This window comes from Cavia porcellus, unplaced genomic scaffold (assembly GCF_034190915.1).
Source record: "Cavia porcellus strain 051 isolate PalLab524CR breed Dunkin Hartley unplaced genomic scaffold, mCavPor4.1 scaffold_27, whole genome shotgun sequence".
Taxonomy (NCBI): domain Eukaryota; kingdom Metazoa; phylum Chordata; class Mammalia; order Rodentia; family Caviidae; genus Cavia; species Cavia porcellus.
Genome location: NW_026947510.1, coordinates 31,439,850 through 31,459,012, shown reverse-complemented (window position 1 = coordinate 31,459,012; position 19,163 = coordinate 31,439,850).

Here is a 19,163-nt window from a genome sequence, read left to right as displayed (position 1 = left end):
GGTTATTTTAAATTGGATTTCTCAAATGACCAGAGATTTCAAATATGTTTTCCATATATTTATTTGCCAGTTCTACTTCTTGATCTCAGAAGTAAGTATTCATCTCAGATGCCTATTTTTGTACTGGGTCTTTGAATTTCAGTTTCTGATATTTTTCCATTCTTTATATCTTCTAGATAGAAGTATTTGAGGGGCAGTTTTGTAAAATATTTTCTCAATATGTGTGTTGTCTTTTCACTCTGTTGATGATTTCTTTTGATGTGAAAAATATTTTTAGTAAGGTGAGATCCCAGCAATTTATTCTTTTAAGAGCTCGCTAAGAAGTTTGGGTTTTGTTCATGAACTCTCTGCCTAACCTGTGTCTTCAAGATTTCTGCTGAACTTTTCTTCCAGTAGATATACTGTTTCTACTTTAATATTTAGGTATTTCTTCATCTTTAATAATTTATTGCTTTATGATAAGTATGGGTCTAGTTTAATCTTTGGCGTGTGTAAAGAAAACTTGCCCATCGCCATTTATTAAAGAGACTCTCTTTCTTCCAGTAAACATGGCTTCCCCTTTGACAAAAATGAGGTGGCTGACTGTTTTTGTAGTTGTGTCTGCATATTTGATTCTGCAGTACAATCAGCTAGAGGAGATAAGTTTCTGAAAGTCAGACAGCAGTCAGATGGTTTTAGAGACTTTGGATGTGATCAGTTTTTAAACAATGCAGATACTCAACAGATAGACCATGGGTTATTTGAACTAACTTCAAACCTTTCTGCAGGAGGATACTGTACTCTTTCAGAGTGACCATTGTAGCAGCATGACCACATAAAAGAGTGCATAGAGTTTGCTGGTAACAGACCAGGGTCTCTGACTGAATGGAAAGTTGTTTGACAAAGTCTACACAATGAAGATGCATATTCTGTGACTCAGTGTTTCCTTTGAGGCCTCCTTCAAAACCTGAAACTGCACACAAAGGAATAGAGGATCAGATAGATCAGGCCTGTGTAATGGCCTTCTCACTACAACAAGATCAGTAGAATCAAGAGATCAGTACACAAGTCTCAGAGGGTATCAGTGATTTGGAATAGAAGACAGATTCTAACAGAGACAGATACCAGGATCAGCAGCTTCTGTCATGTCTCTACAAGCCCAACAGGGCTGACAGGCAAAGCTGCTCCATCAAGTGGAAGACAGTCTGCAAACAGTGACCATTAACAAAAGCAACCTCAGAAAATATAAAGAAAATGGAAAGAAAACTCCGGCTGCATTATTTTAGGATTATTTTTCTCTACAATTTTTTTATATTTCCTGTATAAAACCATTGATACAGTAAATTATAATTGAATTTATAAAAATTAAAGAAAACTGAAAGCCTTTACTCTAAAATCACAAACAGGACAAGGATGTCCATTATCACCACTTCCATTCAATATAATGTAGGAAATACTAATGAGAGCAATTAGAGGAGAGAGAAAAATAAAAGGAGTAGGATAGGAAAAGAATTAAATTATCATTATTTGCAGATGATTTAATACTCTACAAAGAAGACCCCCAAAACTCCATGAAAAAGACTCTTAAGTAAAATAACTAAATTCAGTAATGTAGCTAGATACAAAGTCAACACTCAAAAATCAATAGAATTTCTATACACAAAAACAACTCACTGAACAAGAAATATCACAACCCACACCCTTCACAATTATATCCAAAAAATGAGATACTTAGGATTTAATTTAACAAAAGAAGTAAAATACCTATTCAGTGAAATTATAATATCCTGAAAATAGAAATTGAAGAGGATCTCAGAAAATGGAAAGAATTTCCTTGTTCATGAATAAGAACAACTATTGTGAAAATGGTCATTCTTCTAAAATTTTATACAGATTTAATGCTATTCCAATCAAAATGCCCCTAGCATACCTCAAAGATCTAGATAAGGCATCTAAAAATTCACCTGGAACCAGAGAAAGACCTAGAATATCAAAGGCAATTCTGAGCAACCAAGGTAAGTCAGGAGGCATCACAGACCTGACTTGATCTTATGCTAAAAGCTATGGTAAAATCCATGTAGTACTGGAATAACATGAGACCTGAAAAACAGTGGAAAGGATGAGAAGATAAACTACAACTACAAACACTATCAACCATCATATATTTAAATATCACCCTATATATCAATCAATATTATACAAGAATGGGTCAATCATGATGACTGGAAAAAGATAGTTTCTTTAATAAGTGGTGCTACAAATACTGGCGCTCCACATGTCAAAAAATAAAACTATACTGAAGCCTATCACCATGTACTAAATTAAAGTCAAAATGTATCAAAGATCTAAATATTAAAACAGAAATACTAAATATGCTGGAAGAAACAGTAGGTACAATTCTAGAATACATAGTGGTAGGCATACAATTCATGAAAATATCACACTGCATGGGAAATATGTCCCAGAAACAATAATAAGTGGGATCCTATCTTATTAAAATTATTTGGATATCAAAAGAAATGTCCAAAGGAGTAAAAAGGAAATCCATTAATTTTGAAAATGTCTTAGCATACTCTTCCTCAGAAAAATGACTTCTGCCGAGAACATATGAAGAATTAAAATTTCAGATAACCGAAATTCAAAGATCCAACCAAAAATCAGCAACTTAGATGAATAAATAGTTCTCAGATGAAGAAATACAAATGTCAAATAAATACATGAAAAAATAACCAGCATCATTGTTCATTAGAAAAATGAAAATAAAACCACATGAAGATTCCATCTCATTCCAGAAAGAATGGCCAGACTATATAAAAAAAAATACTACCAACAACAAATGTTATGGAGGTTGCAGTGAAAGAGGAGATTTCTATCCTCTTGGTGGGAGTAGAGGCTGGTGAAACACTGTGGAAATCAGTCTTGTGGTTCCTCAAAAAGCTAGAATTGTAAGTCCCATTTGACCCAGCTATTCCACTTCTGGGCATATTCCTAGAAGAACTAAAAACATCATATCACAGTGATATATGTACATGCATGTTTATAGCAGCACAATATGTAATAGCCAGATATTGAAAACAACCTAAACGCTCATCAACTGAGGAATGAATAAAAATGATGTGATTCTTTTATACAGTGGAGTACTACTCAGACATAAAGAATGATCACATTAAGATATTTATAATTAAATGAATGCGACTTGCGACCATATTCCTAAGTGAAATAAATCACACTCACATGTGTAAATACCATATTGTCTCCCTAGTGTAAGAAATGCAAGATTACATAAGATACAAAATCCTCAAAAAATACAGTGAAATAATAAGAATCTGCCCAAAGTGGAAAAATATTATGTCAGATAAATAGGAAAAAGAAACAAAATGGAAAAGAAACTTATTACATTTGTATAAACATACTAAGGATAGCTCAGTTGATTGTTCCACAAGTTCTATGAGTTCTTGGAACAAAGCAGTTTATTCATAGGATTGGTACAATTTTGTATGTTTGTGTCTGGTGATCTGAGCAACTCTTTTGAAGACCACTATGTAAAATAACAACCTTGGTTATGTTCTTACCACCTTGTTTTGAAGGTTTATATCGTCATTGATTTGGGATGTATGCAATTCCTATTTATTTGAAATTTTGTCTTGTTTTTCTAGTAATGTATTTTGTTTGGTTTGTTTTCCCTGTAATGAGGAAAGTATAGGTATATATTTAGAGGCTTATACAAGCCAAGAACTTCTCCTAAACAGTTTATAAGAATCAATAGTATTATACGTGATGAAATGAACATCCATTTTGAAGAAAAACAGACCTTGTGGCATCCAATGCTGATTCTATATCATCATTCTGTAAAATCCAATAATGTTTTTATTCTTTGTTCAGAGGGGTTTTATTCTGTTTTGTTCTATTTAATTTCAATACACATAAGGTATGCACAGCTATTTTGAAGAGAAAAAGTGACATTAGGGTAGCCATTGTTCAGTTTCTTATTGTTAGGTTTTTGAAGGCCTGTAGTGTCTTCATTACTCTGTTTTGATCAGTTTTCTACTGTTATGTTTTGTATGAATTTATTGTGTGTCAATATATAGACAACAACTTAGAAGGAGACCTTTCCATTCTTCATAGATTTTGCAATTCCTGGTAGCCATTATTCTCCACTATTTCTTTGAGATCTTTTATTGAATTGTATACATACATGATGGTGTGGTGATTGTCTTTCTGTTCTAGTCTTTACTTAACATAATGATTTTCAATCCTGTTCTTGTTCTCAAATCACAAGATAGTATTACTTTTATGGTTGTCCATTAATTTTATAGATCTCTACACTACACTCTCCCAATGCCTTCATTCACTGAGGAACTTTTAAAACAATTCCATATGCCAGCGTTATGAACAGTTCTACAATAAATGTGACAGTTCAGGTATTTCCTTCATAATTTTGGGTATTATCTTTTTGAGATACATAGCAAGGGGGGTATTGGGAAATCACATGAGTTGCCTTTTCAGATTTTTAGAAAATATCCATAGTATTGTACATATAGTCTAAAATATTTATATTAATTTACATCCCTATCAACTATAGATGGATTTTTTCTCTGCAACTTTATCATCATTTTTATTGCTATCTTTTCTGGGAACACACATTTTTCTTAGGTCAAGATACAGTGTCATGATTATAATTTGTTTTCACTTGATGGCTAGAGATGTTGAACATTTTTTCTTCTATCTGTTCATCATCTGGAAAATTTCTTCCAGAAAATGTCTACTTGGATCTTCAGCCACTTTAAATGGATTATTGGGTTATTAAAAATGTGGACCTGTTTATTATTCAGTTGTTTTAATTTCTTATATATCAAATCCATGTCAGATACATATTTTGCAATTATTTCTTCCCATTTTGGAAGTTTCTTTCAGTTCTATTGATTGCCTATTGTTTTCTGTAATGCACAGAAACCACTGATATAATTCTTTAAGTTAATATTTTCTTTTGTTTCATGTTCCTGGAGTGATGTCCAAAGAATTTCTGTTAAAGCCAACATTTTGAATTAAATTTTCAATGAATTCTTCTAGCAGTGTCCTAGCTTCAAACCTCATCCTTAATTATTTCATCCATTTGGATTATTTATTTGCAATTAGTGAGAGACAATACTCTAGTTTCATTACTGAACAGATGTGTAACTCATTATTCCACCACCATTTATTAAACAGACTACCCTTTTTCCATGGTGTTTTTTTATTCTATGTAAAAATTCAGAAAGATATAAATGTATGGGGTTATTTAATAAATTTGTATTCTTTCTCTTTGTTTTTATGTCCGGGCCATACTGATTAAATTTTTATAGATTTTTTCCAAATTTTAATGTCAGTTAATATACAGTATTATTGTGTTTGCCTATGATTGTTTTTGCTATTTGAAGTGTTCTGTGATTCAGTATAAATTTTAGGAAACTGCATTCTATGTCTGAACAAAATAATAGATTTTTTTGTGAATTGTATTGACTCCGTGCTTGCATAATATTGATATTGTAATAATATTTATTCTTTCAATATACTAATATAAAATATATTTCCATTAAGAAAGCAACACTTGGCTAGGAGCTATGAGAATATTTCTAAAATTGTGCTGGTATACTTTGGAAGGTATTCAAAATTCTCAGACTGAAAAGACTGAAGATTTGAGAATAAGGCCAGCTGAAATTTCAAATTCAAAGCTCAGTAATGAATATATTTTATTTCCATTATTTCAAAATATTATGAATTTTTCAGTAGGTGCATCTGCATTTTGTATTAATATTCAACACATTTTACAATGTTCACAAGTTTCCTGAAAGTGGAATATGTAACAAAGATAGGCAGAGTTAATTAATGAATCTAAATCATGACAAATACAGTGTTTAGGTATTAGAAATAAAAGTTAATTTTCCGTATTTTCCAAAACATATCGTTGTAGCAAAAGCTTTAACTGACCCATATGTCACAAGCCTTCAAGAAAAAGACATTTGGTTAGCAGCTTCCAATAATTTGTTATTCTATTTCCTGTTTTATTTTTCTCTCCATATTATTTATTATCTTATAATATGTAATATAGTTTATATAATTATTTGATGTATTAGTTTTCACCTATGAAAAAATGTCTAACCCAAAAGAAAGATTACTGTTTCCTCCATCACTCTTGTGTATCCATGATACATACTCATTACAGGACCAAAGATAGTTCATAGTGGTAATTCTCACCACCATGTGGCTATTGAAGTGGACAAAAACATATTTCATAATGTTTTCCAATATCTCAAGTAGGCCAGCAAGTCTCTCTCTCTCTCTCTCTCTCTCTCTCTCTCTCTCTCTCTCTCTGTCTCTCCTCTCTCTCTTTCTCTTTCTCTCTCTCTCTGTCTCTTTCTCTGTTTCCTGTTTCCCTCTGTCTCTGTCTCTCTCTTTCTGTTTCTCTGTCTGTTTCTCTGTCTCCCTCTGTCTCTGTATCTCTGTGTGCCTCTCTTTCTTTGGCTTTCTCTATCTTTCTCTTTCTCTTTATCTTTTGCTCTGTCTCTCTCTGTGTCATAAATTGTCCAGCTGCCATTTAGCCTACTGAGCAGTAAGTTAAAAGTCTTTTCTATCATGGTAAATCATGTGACTAGTCTCTGGCACAGTGGCCAAGTCCTGTATTACTGGCACTGGGCTAAGACTTAGAAAATAGGATCGCTTGATTTCAAAAGTTCAAGACTTATTGTGCAACAAAAAAATACCTTGACTATAATCGAAGGAGAGGAGTAGAGAAAAGGAAAAGGAGAACGGGAAGGAGAGGGAAAAGAGGAAGAAAGGAAGGTGTTAAGGAAGGAGACAAAAAAGTAAAAAAGAATGAGAGGGTGAGACAGAGGAGTGGGGAGAGATAGAGAGGGAGAGAGAGAGGGGGAAGGGGAGAGAGGAGGGAGAGAAGAAGAAGAAGGAAATAGAAAAAAAATCTATCAATAAAGCAGATTTATTTTAATGAATTGGATTACACAGTAAACAGATGTTGAGGAGTCCCATAATGTACCATTTGCAAGCCATATGCCCACTTCCACATGTTGATTAATGTTCAAATGATTGGCATAATTCAACTTTCTGAAACACATTAATCAACATGTGGAAGTGATTACTCAACAGAATATCCATATCTATATCTATATCTATATCTATCTATATCTATATCTGTCAATTGCCACAGTAAAATGAGAGACATTCCTGAAAATAATTCAGAAGTAATTTGAGAACAAGTCTTACCAACTCTAGAAAATCTTGCATTTTGAACTTGATGACCAAAACGCAAGAATATTTGAATGCCTTAGAAAAAGACTATCAATGAGAGAAATGGACATAATATAAAAAAGAAAGTTGGCAACATCAATTAATGCATTCTGCACCATTTTTGCCAGTTTTATTTTCAATATGTGGAGAATTATTTAAAAAACAATGAATCAAGAGAGAGAAATAATTCATAGCACATTACTCTAGGTATGTGGAAGAATGAATATTTCTTACTTACCAGGGAAGAGCAGTCATATAAGCACCTTTGTACAGTGATTCTACCTCCACTTTGAGTGGGAATTTTTTTGTGAAACACCTCGGCAATGATATACAAAGCAGCATGAACACTGTAACTTTGGGGTTAAGTTGCCATATCCCAAACATGCAGAGTCTGAGTTTCCACGCAACTATTTTGTTCACATTGACTCAGTGTCTTGATTCCATGTTGATCAGTATATGGACATTCAAATCATGGGGACCACCCATCCTGGATAAAGATTTCATGAGGAAATTTTGCAGACTGAACAGTTCTAAGAAAATGTTTAAAGCCAGGAATCTCTTTTGTTTGGAAAGAAAAAAAGATAATCCTCTTCCAAAATATGTGTAATTAAGCATTTGGTGAAATGGTAATGTAGTTATACCCCAATTGGAAGTTGTGACCCAAATACTAATGAATGGAGTCTAGCAAAAGATGTTATATACAAATCTTAGAAGACAGTGAGTTTCACTAAATTCAACACTGATTATTGTTTATTGTGAATCTTTCGGGAAAAAAGTTGCCTGTTAAGTGTATCTTTAGCAGGAAACTCTGGAGCACTTTCTGTAAATGCAATACACAATTCATTGTTGTTCATCTTTTGCATCATGTTCTGGAGAAACATATGTTCCCTGATGGCATCTGGAACCAAAAAGCCAACCAAGACCCAGCCAAAATGCAGCATAAGTTGAATGAGGCCCTAATATAGAGCTCCTGTGTTCATAGGGAACTGGTGAGTAGATTGGAGCTGGGAACTGTCTGAGATTGAGGTCAAAAGGATCACAGCTGTTCTAAACAGAAAAATTAATTTCTGCTTAAACTAAATCAGGATATTTATTCACTTGTGATTTAATTTGTCTTATCTGTCATATGCACTGTTATAATAAAACTGAGTGAATGACTAAGAAATACAAATTTATTATATATCAGGAATCACTTAAATTTCACTGCTAAAATTTCATATGTTCCTTTCTTTATTGTTTTAGGAAATACAGGCACAAAATGTGTTCATCACCCTGAGGTATGATAAAGGAAATAGTGAATGTGCTTTGCAAACCCAAAAATTCCTGTACTTGGCTCTTTCCTTTCTGGATCATGGAAATAAAAGACTATTTTCTTGAAGATATAAATATAAGCCAAATTATTGAAAGCAAGAACATATGAAACATTTGCCAACTCACTAAAAATGTCTGTATTTAGTATGAATTCCTATCTTTTCCATTGACAGCAAAGTATGCCTACTTAACTGTCCCAAATGAGACAGATTAGAGCAAGTCCTGGTTATTTTATCCCTCATTTGATATAGTTTCCCTCTTGTACCTCCAGTTACCAGCATATTACACACTTGCTTTCCTAAAACTCTTGATTTTAACTATCTATGCTTCTATCTCCAGGCTTTTCTCAACTTTCTTTCAGATACCTTCATTACTTTTCCTTTTTAAAAGCATTATGTCACTAAATATCTAACAGGTTAAATGACATGGCCAATTCTCAGAATTCATTTTGACCAATTTGCCTTAAAATGTTGATACTTCTCTTGTTTTAGAAAAATCTTCCATATTCAGTTTTCAAGAGTACATTTCCTTGAGTAGTGTACTTTCAGATATGTCTTTTTATCAACAGTCATAAATCTACCCCAGGTTCATAATATCAGAAAAGATTACAACTAAGGGAATTCTCTTTTGTTTTTTAATTTTTGTTATTTTAAAGAGGAAAATAAAAAGTATAGTAATAATTTTTTAAAAGATTCAAATTCAGCTAATAGAATAACAAAAATTAATACTTGCATATTATTCTCTTCACAGCAGTTACTCAGGTTACAAGATATAACATAAAAAATTGTCCAAATCATATTAGCATAATACTTTGTTTTCAATAAATGAAGAGAAACTAATTCTATAACTCACTTAGGTATTTTTGTTTATGTATTTCTTTTTTCTTTTCTCTTTCTACATGTTCTCTTTTCACCATTATTGTTATTTCCTTTGAACACATTTTCTTCCAAATTCATAATTCTTACTGTTTATTTTGGATCTTAATCTTACAGGTTCTCACACTAGGGAAACAGCACAGTGTTTACACATGAATTTGACTCATGTCACTTATGACTATGGTCTCAAATTGAATTCATTTACCTATAAATGTCTCAAGTTTATCTCTCTTTATGGCAGAATAATACTCCATTATATAAAATGAAATCCATGCTTTTCATCAACTGATTGGTTGATGCATCATATGGTTTGCTTCCACGATTTAATCATTGCAAATTGTGATGGTATAAATATTGGTGACTATATATCTCTGTGGTATGATGTCTTTAATTGTTTTTGAATGATACCCAGAAGGGGGCTGAGCCAAATGAAACCTCTAATCATATGCTTTATGGAATCTCCATGGTGATTTACACTGTGCTTCCACCAGTCTACAATTCAAACAGCAGTGAAAGAGTTACTTTTTTCCAAGATACAAACCAGCAATTGTTATTGGCTGATTGCTTGATGGTACATATTCTTTCTGAATTGAGATGGAATCTCAGTGTTGTTTCAATTTTCATTTCTCAATTGACCAATGACTTTCAAATGTTTTTCACATATCTATTAGCCATTAGTATTTCTTTACGTAAAAAGCTGAATTTTCATCCCACATGTGCAATTTTGGATTGAGTTATTGAATGTGGATGTCTGATTTTACTCAGTTCTTTATATGTTCAAGGTATAAATCCTGTGTCTGAGATACAACAAATCAACAAGATTATACACCCTGGTCAACTAGGTTTAATCCTGTGGATACAATGATGTTTCCACACAAATCCCTCTAATGTCAGGAAAAAGATAAGGTTATCAATTGTAATTGTTCCAGTTCAGTATAGTTCTGGAAAAATTATCTGGATCAAGAGATAAGAGAATTAAATAAAGGTAATATGGATAGGAAATGAAGAATTTAAATTATCATTATTTACATTTGGCATGATGCTCTATACAGAAGACCCTAAAAACTTCACCAAAAGACTTGTCGATTGAATAATCAAATTCAGTAATGTGCCTGGATACAAAGACAATGCTCAAAAACCAATAGCATTCCTGTACACAAAGACACACATGAAGAAAGAAATTAGGAAACAATATCCTTCACAATAGCATTTGAAAAATAAAATATGAGGAATCAGTTTAAGAAAGGAGGGAAATCATCTATATTTTGAAAATTATAGCACTTTGAAATAGGAGATTGAAGAGGATATTAATAATTGAAATATATCTATTGTTCTTGAGCAGAAAGGACCATCAGTGAGAATGGCCCACTTGCAGTCTGTTATACAGAAATTCAATCTCAATCAAAATATCACTTGTATACTTCATATAACTGCAGACACTATTTCTAACATTCATTAGGAACCAGAAGAAACCTAGAATAACAAAACAATTCTAGGTAACAAAGGCAAATGAGTAGATATGATAATCCCTGGCTTAAAATTATGCCTAAAAGCTCCCATGATAAAAGCAGCATGATAATGGCAAACATGCAGAAATGAGGATAAGTGGAACAGAGGAGAAGATCCAGGTGCAACTACAAACACACTCGACCAGGTTATCTTTGACAAAGGAGCCTAACAGATTTACTAGAAGAAAGACAGTCTCTTTAACAAATCCTAAAATCAGAATGGATCAAAGATCTAATGATTAGGACAGAAATTCTAACTGTATTGGAAGAGAATGTGGGTAGAAATTGTAAAAACGTGTTGATAGAACCTTCCTGAACAGAACACAACAGAAGCAGAAATATTTCCAAGAATCAACAAATTGGATCTCACCTTATTAACAAGCTTATCCATAGTAAAATAAATCAACAGAGTTTAAGGATAACCCATAGAACGGGAAAAATATTGCACTCATTTGTCTCTCTTTTTATAACAAGCACACATTCTCTAAACGTTCTCCCAAATTGATGTCTCAGCTCTAGAGTTTAACCCATAGACAAGCACGAACAATTACACTTCAATGTTTAAAGGTGCTCATATTGAAAAATCTTCAAAATGATAATTTCTTTAGAGGCTAAACAATTGGTTTACACCTAATTGGTTTACTTAATGGATGGATTAAACAGAGAGATAAAAAGAAGTGAAACCACAAAGGCTTAAAATAAATATGAATATAAATAAAATAATATAAATATATACTTTTAGAAAAAACACATACGCATAAAGAAAACAATTTGCAAATTGATTTTTGCTTGTTGAAATAAGTCAATAAACTTGTCATTATTTAGATTTGCCAGCACTTCATGAAGAGCATGTGATGTTCATCAATTTAACATCTTTGTAGTGCTTTAATATTATCTTAAAAATAGTGAAAAAATTTTTGGTCATTTGTTAATTTTATTACTATGATTAATACTTATCACATACAAATTAAAGGATTTCACTCTAAAATTTTCATATCTGAACAAGCCTGACTTTAACCCTTCCAACTCCTCTACCATGTATTGTCCTCCTGTATCTCTATTAATCCCTGGATCTCCTCCTTCTAAATGTCTACACTGTGAATTTAAACTATATGTTTTTGAGATCATTTGATTAAAAAGGCTCTTTCTTCAATATTATTTGAACATTAGCATTTCTTCAAAAGAACTGATGAAAAGGAAGAATTGACTTGAATCAGAATGAAAAGAATAAAAGTATTCTTCATCATAATATAAGCAAAGAATAAGGTTAAGAATACACCAATAAAAAAGAATTAAACGTAACACATGAATAAAAGAAAATAAAATTTAAAATAGGTAAAAATGCAACATTAGGCTTAAAATTTTAAAAATACTTTCAATCAGAATAAATAGGGAGTAATGAGGATTCTCAGTTGTTGGCAAAGTCGATTACATTTCTAAATAATAATATTTATTATTAGCCTTAAAACATGAATATATTTGATTCAGATGTGCAATCATTAGAAAAATATTTACAATATTTTGAGATGGGTCAATCACATTTTTCCTAACAAGATCATAAACTGAAATAATTTATATTAGATTAATATCAATAATAAATATATGAACATAATAAATCACTGAAAACTTCGTGTAGAAAGAAATATCACGATACAATTTAAAATGATGTTAAATAAAATAAATGACTAATGAAAATTTCAATCATATTTATACTGTAAAAAAGTAAAAACAAAGAGTTAATAGGTCTATATTTTAATATGTGTAGAATGTTTCATACTTGCATAGGAAAACACAAAATTCAATGCAAACTTTAATAAATATTTTAATCATTCATATAACAGTGAGATTATATATTATCATTATTTTTCTATATATCTTTTCAACCACCTTATTTATTTTCAAAGGAAATATAGCATTAGAAAAAATTTCATGTTAAAAATAAAACATATTAGAGGAAATAAATTAAGCTATATGTAAATATGTAACAAATTTTTCTATAAATTGACTTTTCCTAGGCATTTATTACTCTATTTTTGTATTTAAGCTCAAATGCCAGAATTTTCAGTCTACCTGTCGAACACTGGAGAGACTTAATCCTCAGGAAATCTCAGCTGATATTCCTGTAGAGATGCCTCCTATCACAGCTTGTCCCTCTTCTCAGGCCATTATCGTTAGGACCAGGATGCATTCTCTCCTGAAAACAAAGACAGACAGGTCTGCACAAACTTCATCTCAATGTAATCAAGGTTGAAGAGGTAGAATCCCAGGGACATATTGAATAGCAAAGTCACCTAATTATTGATCTCATCCACAGCAAAAATCATGGCCAGATGCAGCTGATAATGCTGTTTCTTAAAATACAATGATGAAAGACAGTTTTCTAAAATTTACTTCCAAAAACAATAATAGTGTTGCAATAAATGCTCACAATTATTTAAGAAAAAAAGTCAGCATATTCCAGAAAAAAAAAAGAAATATGGGGGCTACAAGATAAGGGATGCAATCAATATTAATGCCAAATTTAGACTTTACACATTTTTGCCAATTACTGTAGCTTTTGACCAAGAAATAGAGTGGAAAATGGCAAAACTAAATCTGTACAAATTTATATATTCTTTTGATGGACATCAGGATACTTTTCAGTAAATACATTTTGTTAGATTACCTAATAGTACAAATTATAACCAAATAAATGAAAAAGATGTCCCAAACAATGATTTCCATATAATACAAAATATATCAATAAAATATCTAACAAACAAAACACTTCTCAACTGTAGAGCACATTGCAAGACTGACTATGCATCAAGAATAGTCTCACACTTGTGCATGTTCATATAGTTGTAGGTAGGAAAGTCACACACTTATGTATGTACAACATGTGGGATACAAAATGTGTCTTGGGATCAAAATTTGCTTTTCATGTCTCCAGAAGTCACTTGGGCAAGGAGTCCACCGATAATAAAATCTTCATCTTGATAGCAGCCAGGAGCTCAAGGTGCATTTAATGAAAGAGTAAAGCTTTGCTCCTGAGATATGAAGAGAAGACCAACAAGCAGAGAAAAAGTGTTAGATGCTTTGATATTAATGATAAGGACTACTGTATCTGACATAACCAGAAATATAAATTCTACTGAAAATGGTGATATGGACTAAATTTTCCCAAAAATAAATGAACAGAGCCTGTCCAGTGGAAGAGGGGTATTTATAAAGCTCCTACTTTGGTCTGATGTGAATATAGTAATATGGATACTTTGCTTTGTTTTCTAGAAATAGTTTTTCATACACCTGCTCAGTCTCCAATTTTCTTTTCCTACACAGAAACTCTAAGGAGTCACAAATCTCTGTTATGCAACATGGTGTCCTGATTTTATAATAAGAAAATCATTCAGTTTAAAAAAAATCCAAATCATACAAAACTCCCAGGGATTTTCTATTTTCAGGGATTTCTGAGTTACTGCCAAGACCAAGATAAGTACTGTAAAACTACAATGTTAACTTTAACTTTTCATGAACCAAGAAGCATCATCTGGGTGATGCATTTCTTAATGCAAAGTATTTAATGATGAAAGAAGTCACAGATAACAGGAAAATCGAATATTGAAGCATACGGATAAACACTGTTCATTTGACATGTAATCTTGTCGTGATTTTACACTCTCTGACCAAAGAAGAATTGCTCAGTGTTTTATTTTATAAACACAAAGTACTAAAAATGGTACGGAATTTCAAGGCAACGTAACAGGAGGTTAGCAATATTTATTAAATGGCACATTGTTATCTTCAATGTAGTAGCTCAGATTACAAGGTGTAGGCATGAAAAATGATCAGACAATGGATTCACAGACCATTCTTTTGGATGAACTAACATATTAGCATAATATGATATGATAAATGAATCTATAGTCTTTTTCCTTCTTTTTTATCTCCTTTCCCCCATCTCAATTGTTATTTTCTTGTGAGCAGTTTTTTTCCCCTTTCACTTATATAATACCTATTGTACATTTTGGTCTTATTTCCTCTTTTACTTTTTGAAACTAAAAAGACAATACAAAGTTTACATACGTGGATGATTTATTTCACTTATGATTATAGTCTCGTGTTGCATCCATTTATGTATAAAAGACGGAAATTTTTCCTTCACAGCTGAGGAGTATTCATTATATACAAATAACACATATTTTTTACCATTCCTTGTTTGATGGAAATTTAATTCTAAGATATAGTTATTACGTATTCATGGGTGCCTATATATCACTGTGGTATAATGTTTTCAGTTCTTCTCAGAAAACACCCAGAAAGGGAATAGTTTGAACAAATGAGACCTCCAAACCTAGTTTTCGGATGAATCTTCACCTTGATTTCCACAGCGGTTGTAACAGTATACCCTCCAACCAAAAGTGGAGAAAGATTCCTATTTCCCCATAATCCTGTGAGCATTAGTATTGGTTGATTTCTTGAATATTATCATTCTCTCTGGAATGAGATGGAACTTCAGGATTGGTTCAATTGCTTTTCTCAAATGACCACAAATGTCAAATGGTTTTTACATATATTTATTTGACCTTCGTATTTCTTCATCTCAGATGTGAGTATTCATCTGTGATGCACATCTTTGGATTGGGGCTTTGAATTTCAGTTTCTTACATTTTTCTATTCTTTGTATGTTACTGATAGAAGTTTTGCCTGAGTTGGTTAAAATTTTTCTAAGTATGCACATTGACTTTTTACTCTGTTGTTGATTTCTTTTGATGTCACATAATATTTTCAAAAATGTATAGTGGCCATTCTGTATTGAATTTCTTATCTAGAAGATAGAGTACAATAAAACATATTTGAATGTCTACATTGTTTATCAGTGTTACCTTATTAGTTATATATAGCATGTTAGTTATTTCAATATAAACACATTGAATTCCAGCATTTAAGAACAAGTTATGGAACAGCATGCTTGAGCCACAAGAAGGCATTATGACTCCAGAAACACAACTTAATATGCATCTTAATTACAGGACAGCGTCAGATACATAACCTCTTCTTATTATTTCTGGTTTGGTCAGGTACAGAGTTCCTAAAATATTCACTGGCGTGGTAGTTAGTAAATAAATATTTAGTAACTCAATGCACCAGTCATTACATTCAAAATTATGTGCAATCAACAGGATTATATCATGAAAATTTCGTGAGTCTGTGAAGTTTATATTTTTAAGTTCTGCCCCTCAATTTGATCTGCACTGCAGCAAAACAAAGCAGTGGGAGGACAGTTGACCCAGCTCACGCTTGAAGCTCTGGTGACACACTTGAGGCTCCAATGGAATGGAAACCTCACAGTCCACTACAGAGCTCTGCTGTCTGTGATGGTTCACACCTCACTGAGAATTTCCTTGATTATTCAAAGATTGTTATCCTATTTTTCTGTTTTTATTTTTTCTGCATATGAGTTATTATCTCCTAATATATAATGTAGTTTACATAAATATTTCATTTATTATTTTTTTCACTCATGAGAAAAAAACTTGAAGAAAAAGATTATGGCCTCCTCCTTCATTCTGAATATCATAACAGGAGCAAAGATAGCTATTGCATGGTGATGATTCCCACCAGAAGTGTCTACTGCATTGGATCAAAATATATTTCATAATTCTTTCTCGTATCTCAGGTAGGACAGAAAGTCTCTCTCTCTCTCTCTCTCTCTCTCTCTCTCTCTCTCTCTCTCTCTCTCTTCCTTTCTCTCTCTCCCTCTCTCTCTCTGTAATATTTATCTGCGTAGTAGTAATTTACCTTTTTAGCTATAACTTAAATATTTTTTTAACATGGTAATCACTTGTCTTATCTTAAGCAGATTGACTAAGCCCTGTAGTTCTGGCATTGTGCTGAGACTTAGTTAGGAAGATCACTTGATTCCAACAATTCAAGACAAATCTGTGTAATAAACAAGACCCTGTTTAAAATCAAAAGAGAGAAGACGAGAGAAGTGAAGAGGAGAGGAGAGGAGAGGAGAGGAGAGGAGAGGAGAGGAGAGGAGAGGAGAGGAGAGAGGAGAGGAACAGAGTAGAATATGAGGGTCAATGAAGAAAGAGGAAAGAAAGGGAAGGGAGGAAAAAGAGAGGGAGATAGACAAGGAAGGCGACAGAAAGATAAAAGGAAGAGAGAGTGAGAGAGATAAAGAACAACAAAGAGAGAGAGAAGAGAGAAGAGAACAAAACAGAACAGAACAGAATAGAAGAGGAGAGAAAGAGAGAAAGACAAAGACAAAGGCAATGTGAAAAATCAATTGATGAAGAAGATTAGGTTTAAGGAATAGGATCACAACTTGCGCAGAGGTTGAGTAGTTGCATAATTTTCCATTTTCAAGCCAGACTTCCAGTAAAATTATGTGCATAATTCTGTCTGTATGCAAACACATGAGAGTTAGGGTATCTCATGGCATATAGGGCATTAAGGGAAGGAGGAATATATTGTTCCATATCCAATAATATCAGTAAATTTTCCTTCACCTTAATTTCTCTGCAAATTCATGGAGCCAATTCAAACTCAGCAAACTATCTGATTTTCTGAGTCTATTTATTCAAGTGGAAATTTCATATTGACATACCCACAAAGACATATCCAGATAGCTGGGTACCCATGAAATAAGCAAAGCGACATATATGGCAGATATATTCTTTTCTTAGATTATAAAAATCACAGAAGATAACTTGCAATACCATATATATATATATATATATATATATATATATATATATATTTGAAGCAACACAAAATTTAATCAAATATTTATTATTTGGAGAAGGAATATATTTTAAATACACATCAAGTCAACTATTGATTCCAGATTGAAGCTAAGATATCTCTTTAGAGAATTCAGGGAAAACAGTGTCCTTAGGAAAATATACACAGGCAAATTCTCATGAACTGATATGTCTGAGGCAAGGTGGAAAAACAGGATGCTTTATAATATATATTCTCACTGTAACTTATGGATAGTACTTATATTTCACACCTCATAGATAATAAAATAAAACTGGCTACTTTTTAAAAGAATGCTATGTGATGGCCTATTGTTACCAGTCATGTACGGATTGTGCATGGTGTAGCTATTTTTAAAACATTTAATTTTGCTAATATTTAGTTTCATATATATACATTTATATGAGTGTATGACCGTCTAATGAATTCCCAGATTTTGATGAGTAACTTTCAGAAATTTGAATTTATACCAATTATTTGAACTCATTTTTGAAAAATTCTATTTCTTTTTTGACTCCATATATTTTAATACCAGGTATCAAACTGAGAAGCTGATATCATTTGTCAGTATATATTTTGCACACAAATATTAATTGCAGTTTTCTAGCAGTTAACACATAGGCACAAATATAAAGTTTCATTTTTAATTACTTAACTGTAGATGTATTGGAATTGCAAGCTGTCAACTGTATAATATCAGTAAAATGAAGATTTGGATAAATATAGAAACATACTACATGATGACTTGAGTCAAACCAAAGTAGTGATGTCAGTTTTCCCTAAATTTTATTTAAATTGGCAGGACCCATGCAATTAATAGGCAAGTTTATACCAGTTTATAGGTGTAGGCAAGCGTTTTGAATACAGGCAAGTTTATATCAGAATGTTTGTACCAGAATATGCGTGTCAGTAGCTAAGACAATTTTGAAAAACAGAAAAGTCTGCCTATATTTCATAGATGCTGTACTCAAAACATGGTATTGGCAGAGAGAAAGACATAGATGAGAGCAAAAACCACACAGCTCACATCTATGCACACAAAAATTTTGACAATGATATGAAACGAGTTTAATGTAGGGAGGCTTCATTAAATAGTTATTTTTTAGGTCTAAGGTGTCTGCCTCGCATATTAAGGACATCTACAGAAGATTTTGAAAAATGGATTTCTATTATACAAAAAGACCATGATGAGAGTTAGAGAGAAGGGAAGCACATTTCTGAGCACTCATAAAATGCTGAAATAAATCTTTTATTTAATCTCAATACAATACTTTGTTAGACTTGCTACAAGTTGTTGAAATGTAAAAAACTTGAGATTCAAGAAAATGTTGAGCAGAAACACTAAAATTCAGTTAGTCAGCATTAACATTGAACGTCTGATTCCATTTTTGTTTAGTGTAAATAGTGCCTACTCACCCTGACAGGCACCTGCATTAATGAAAATTTCTGAAATGCCACA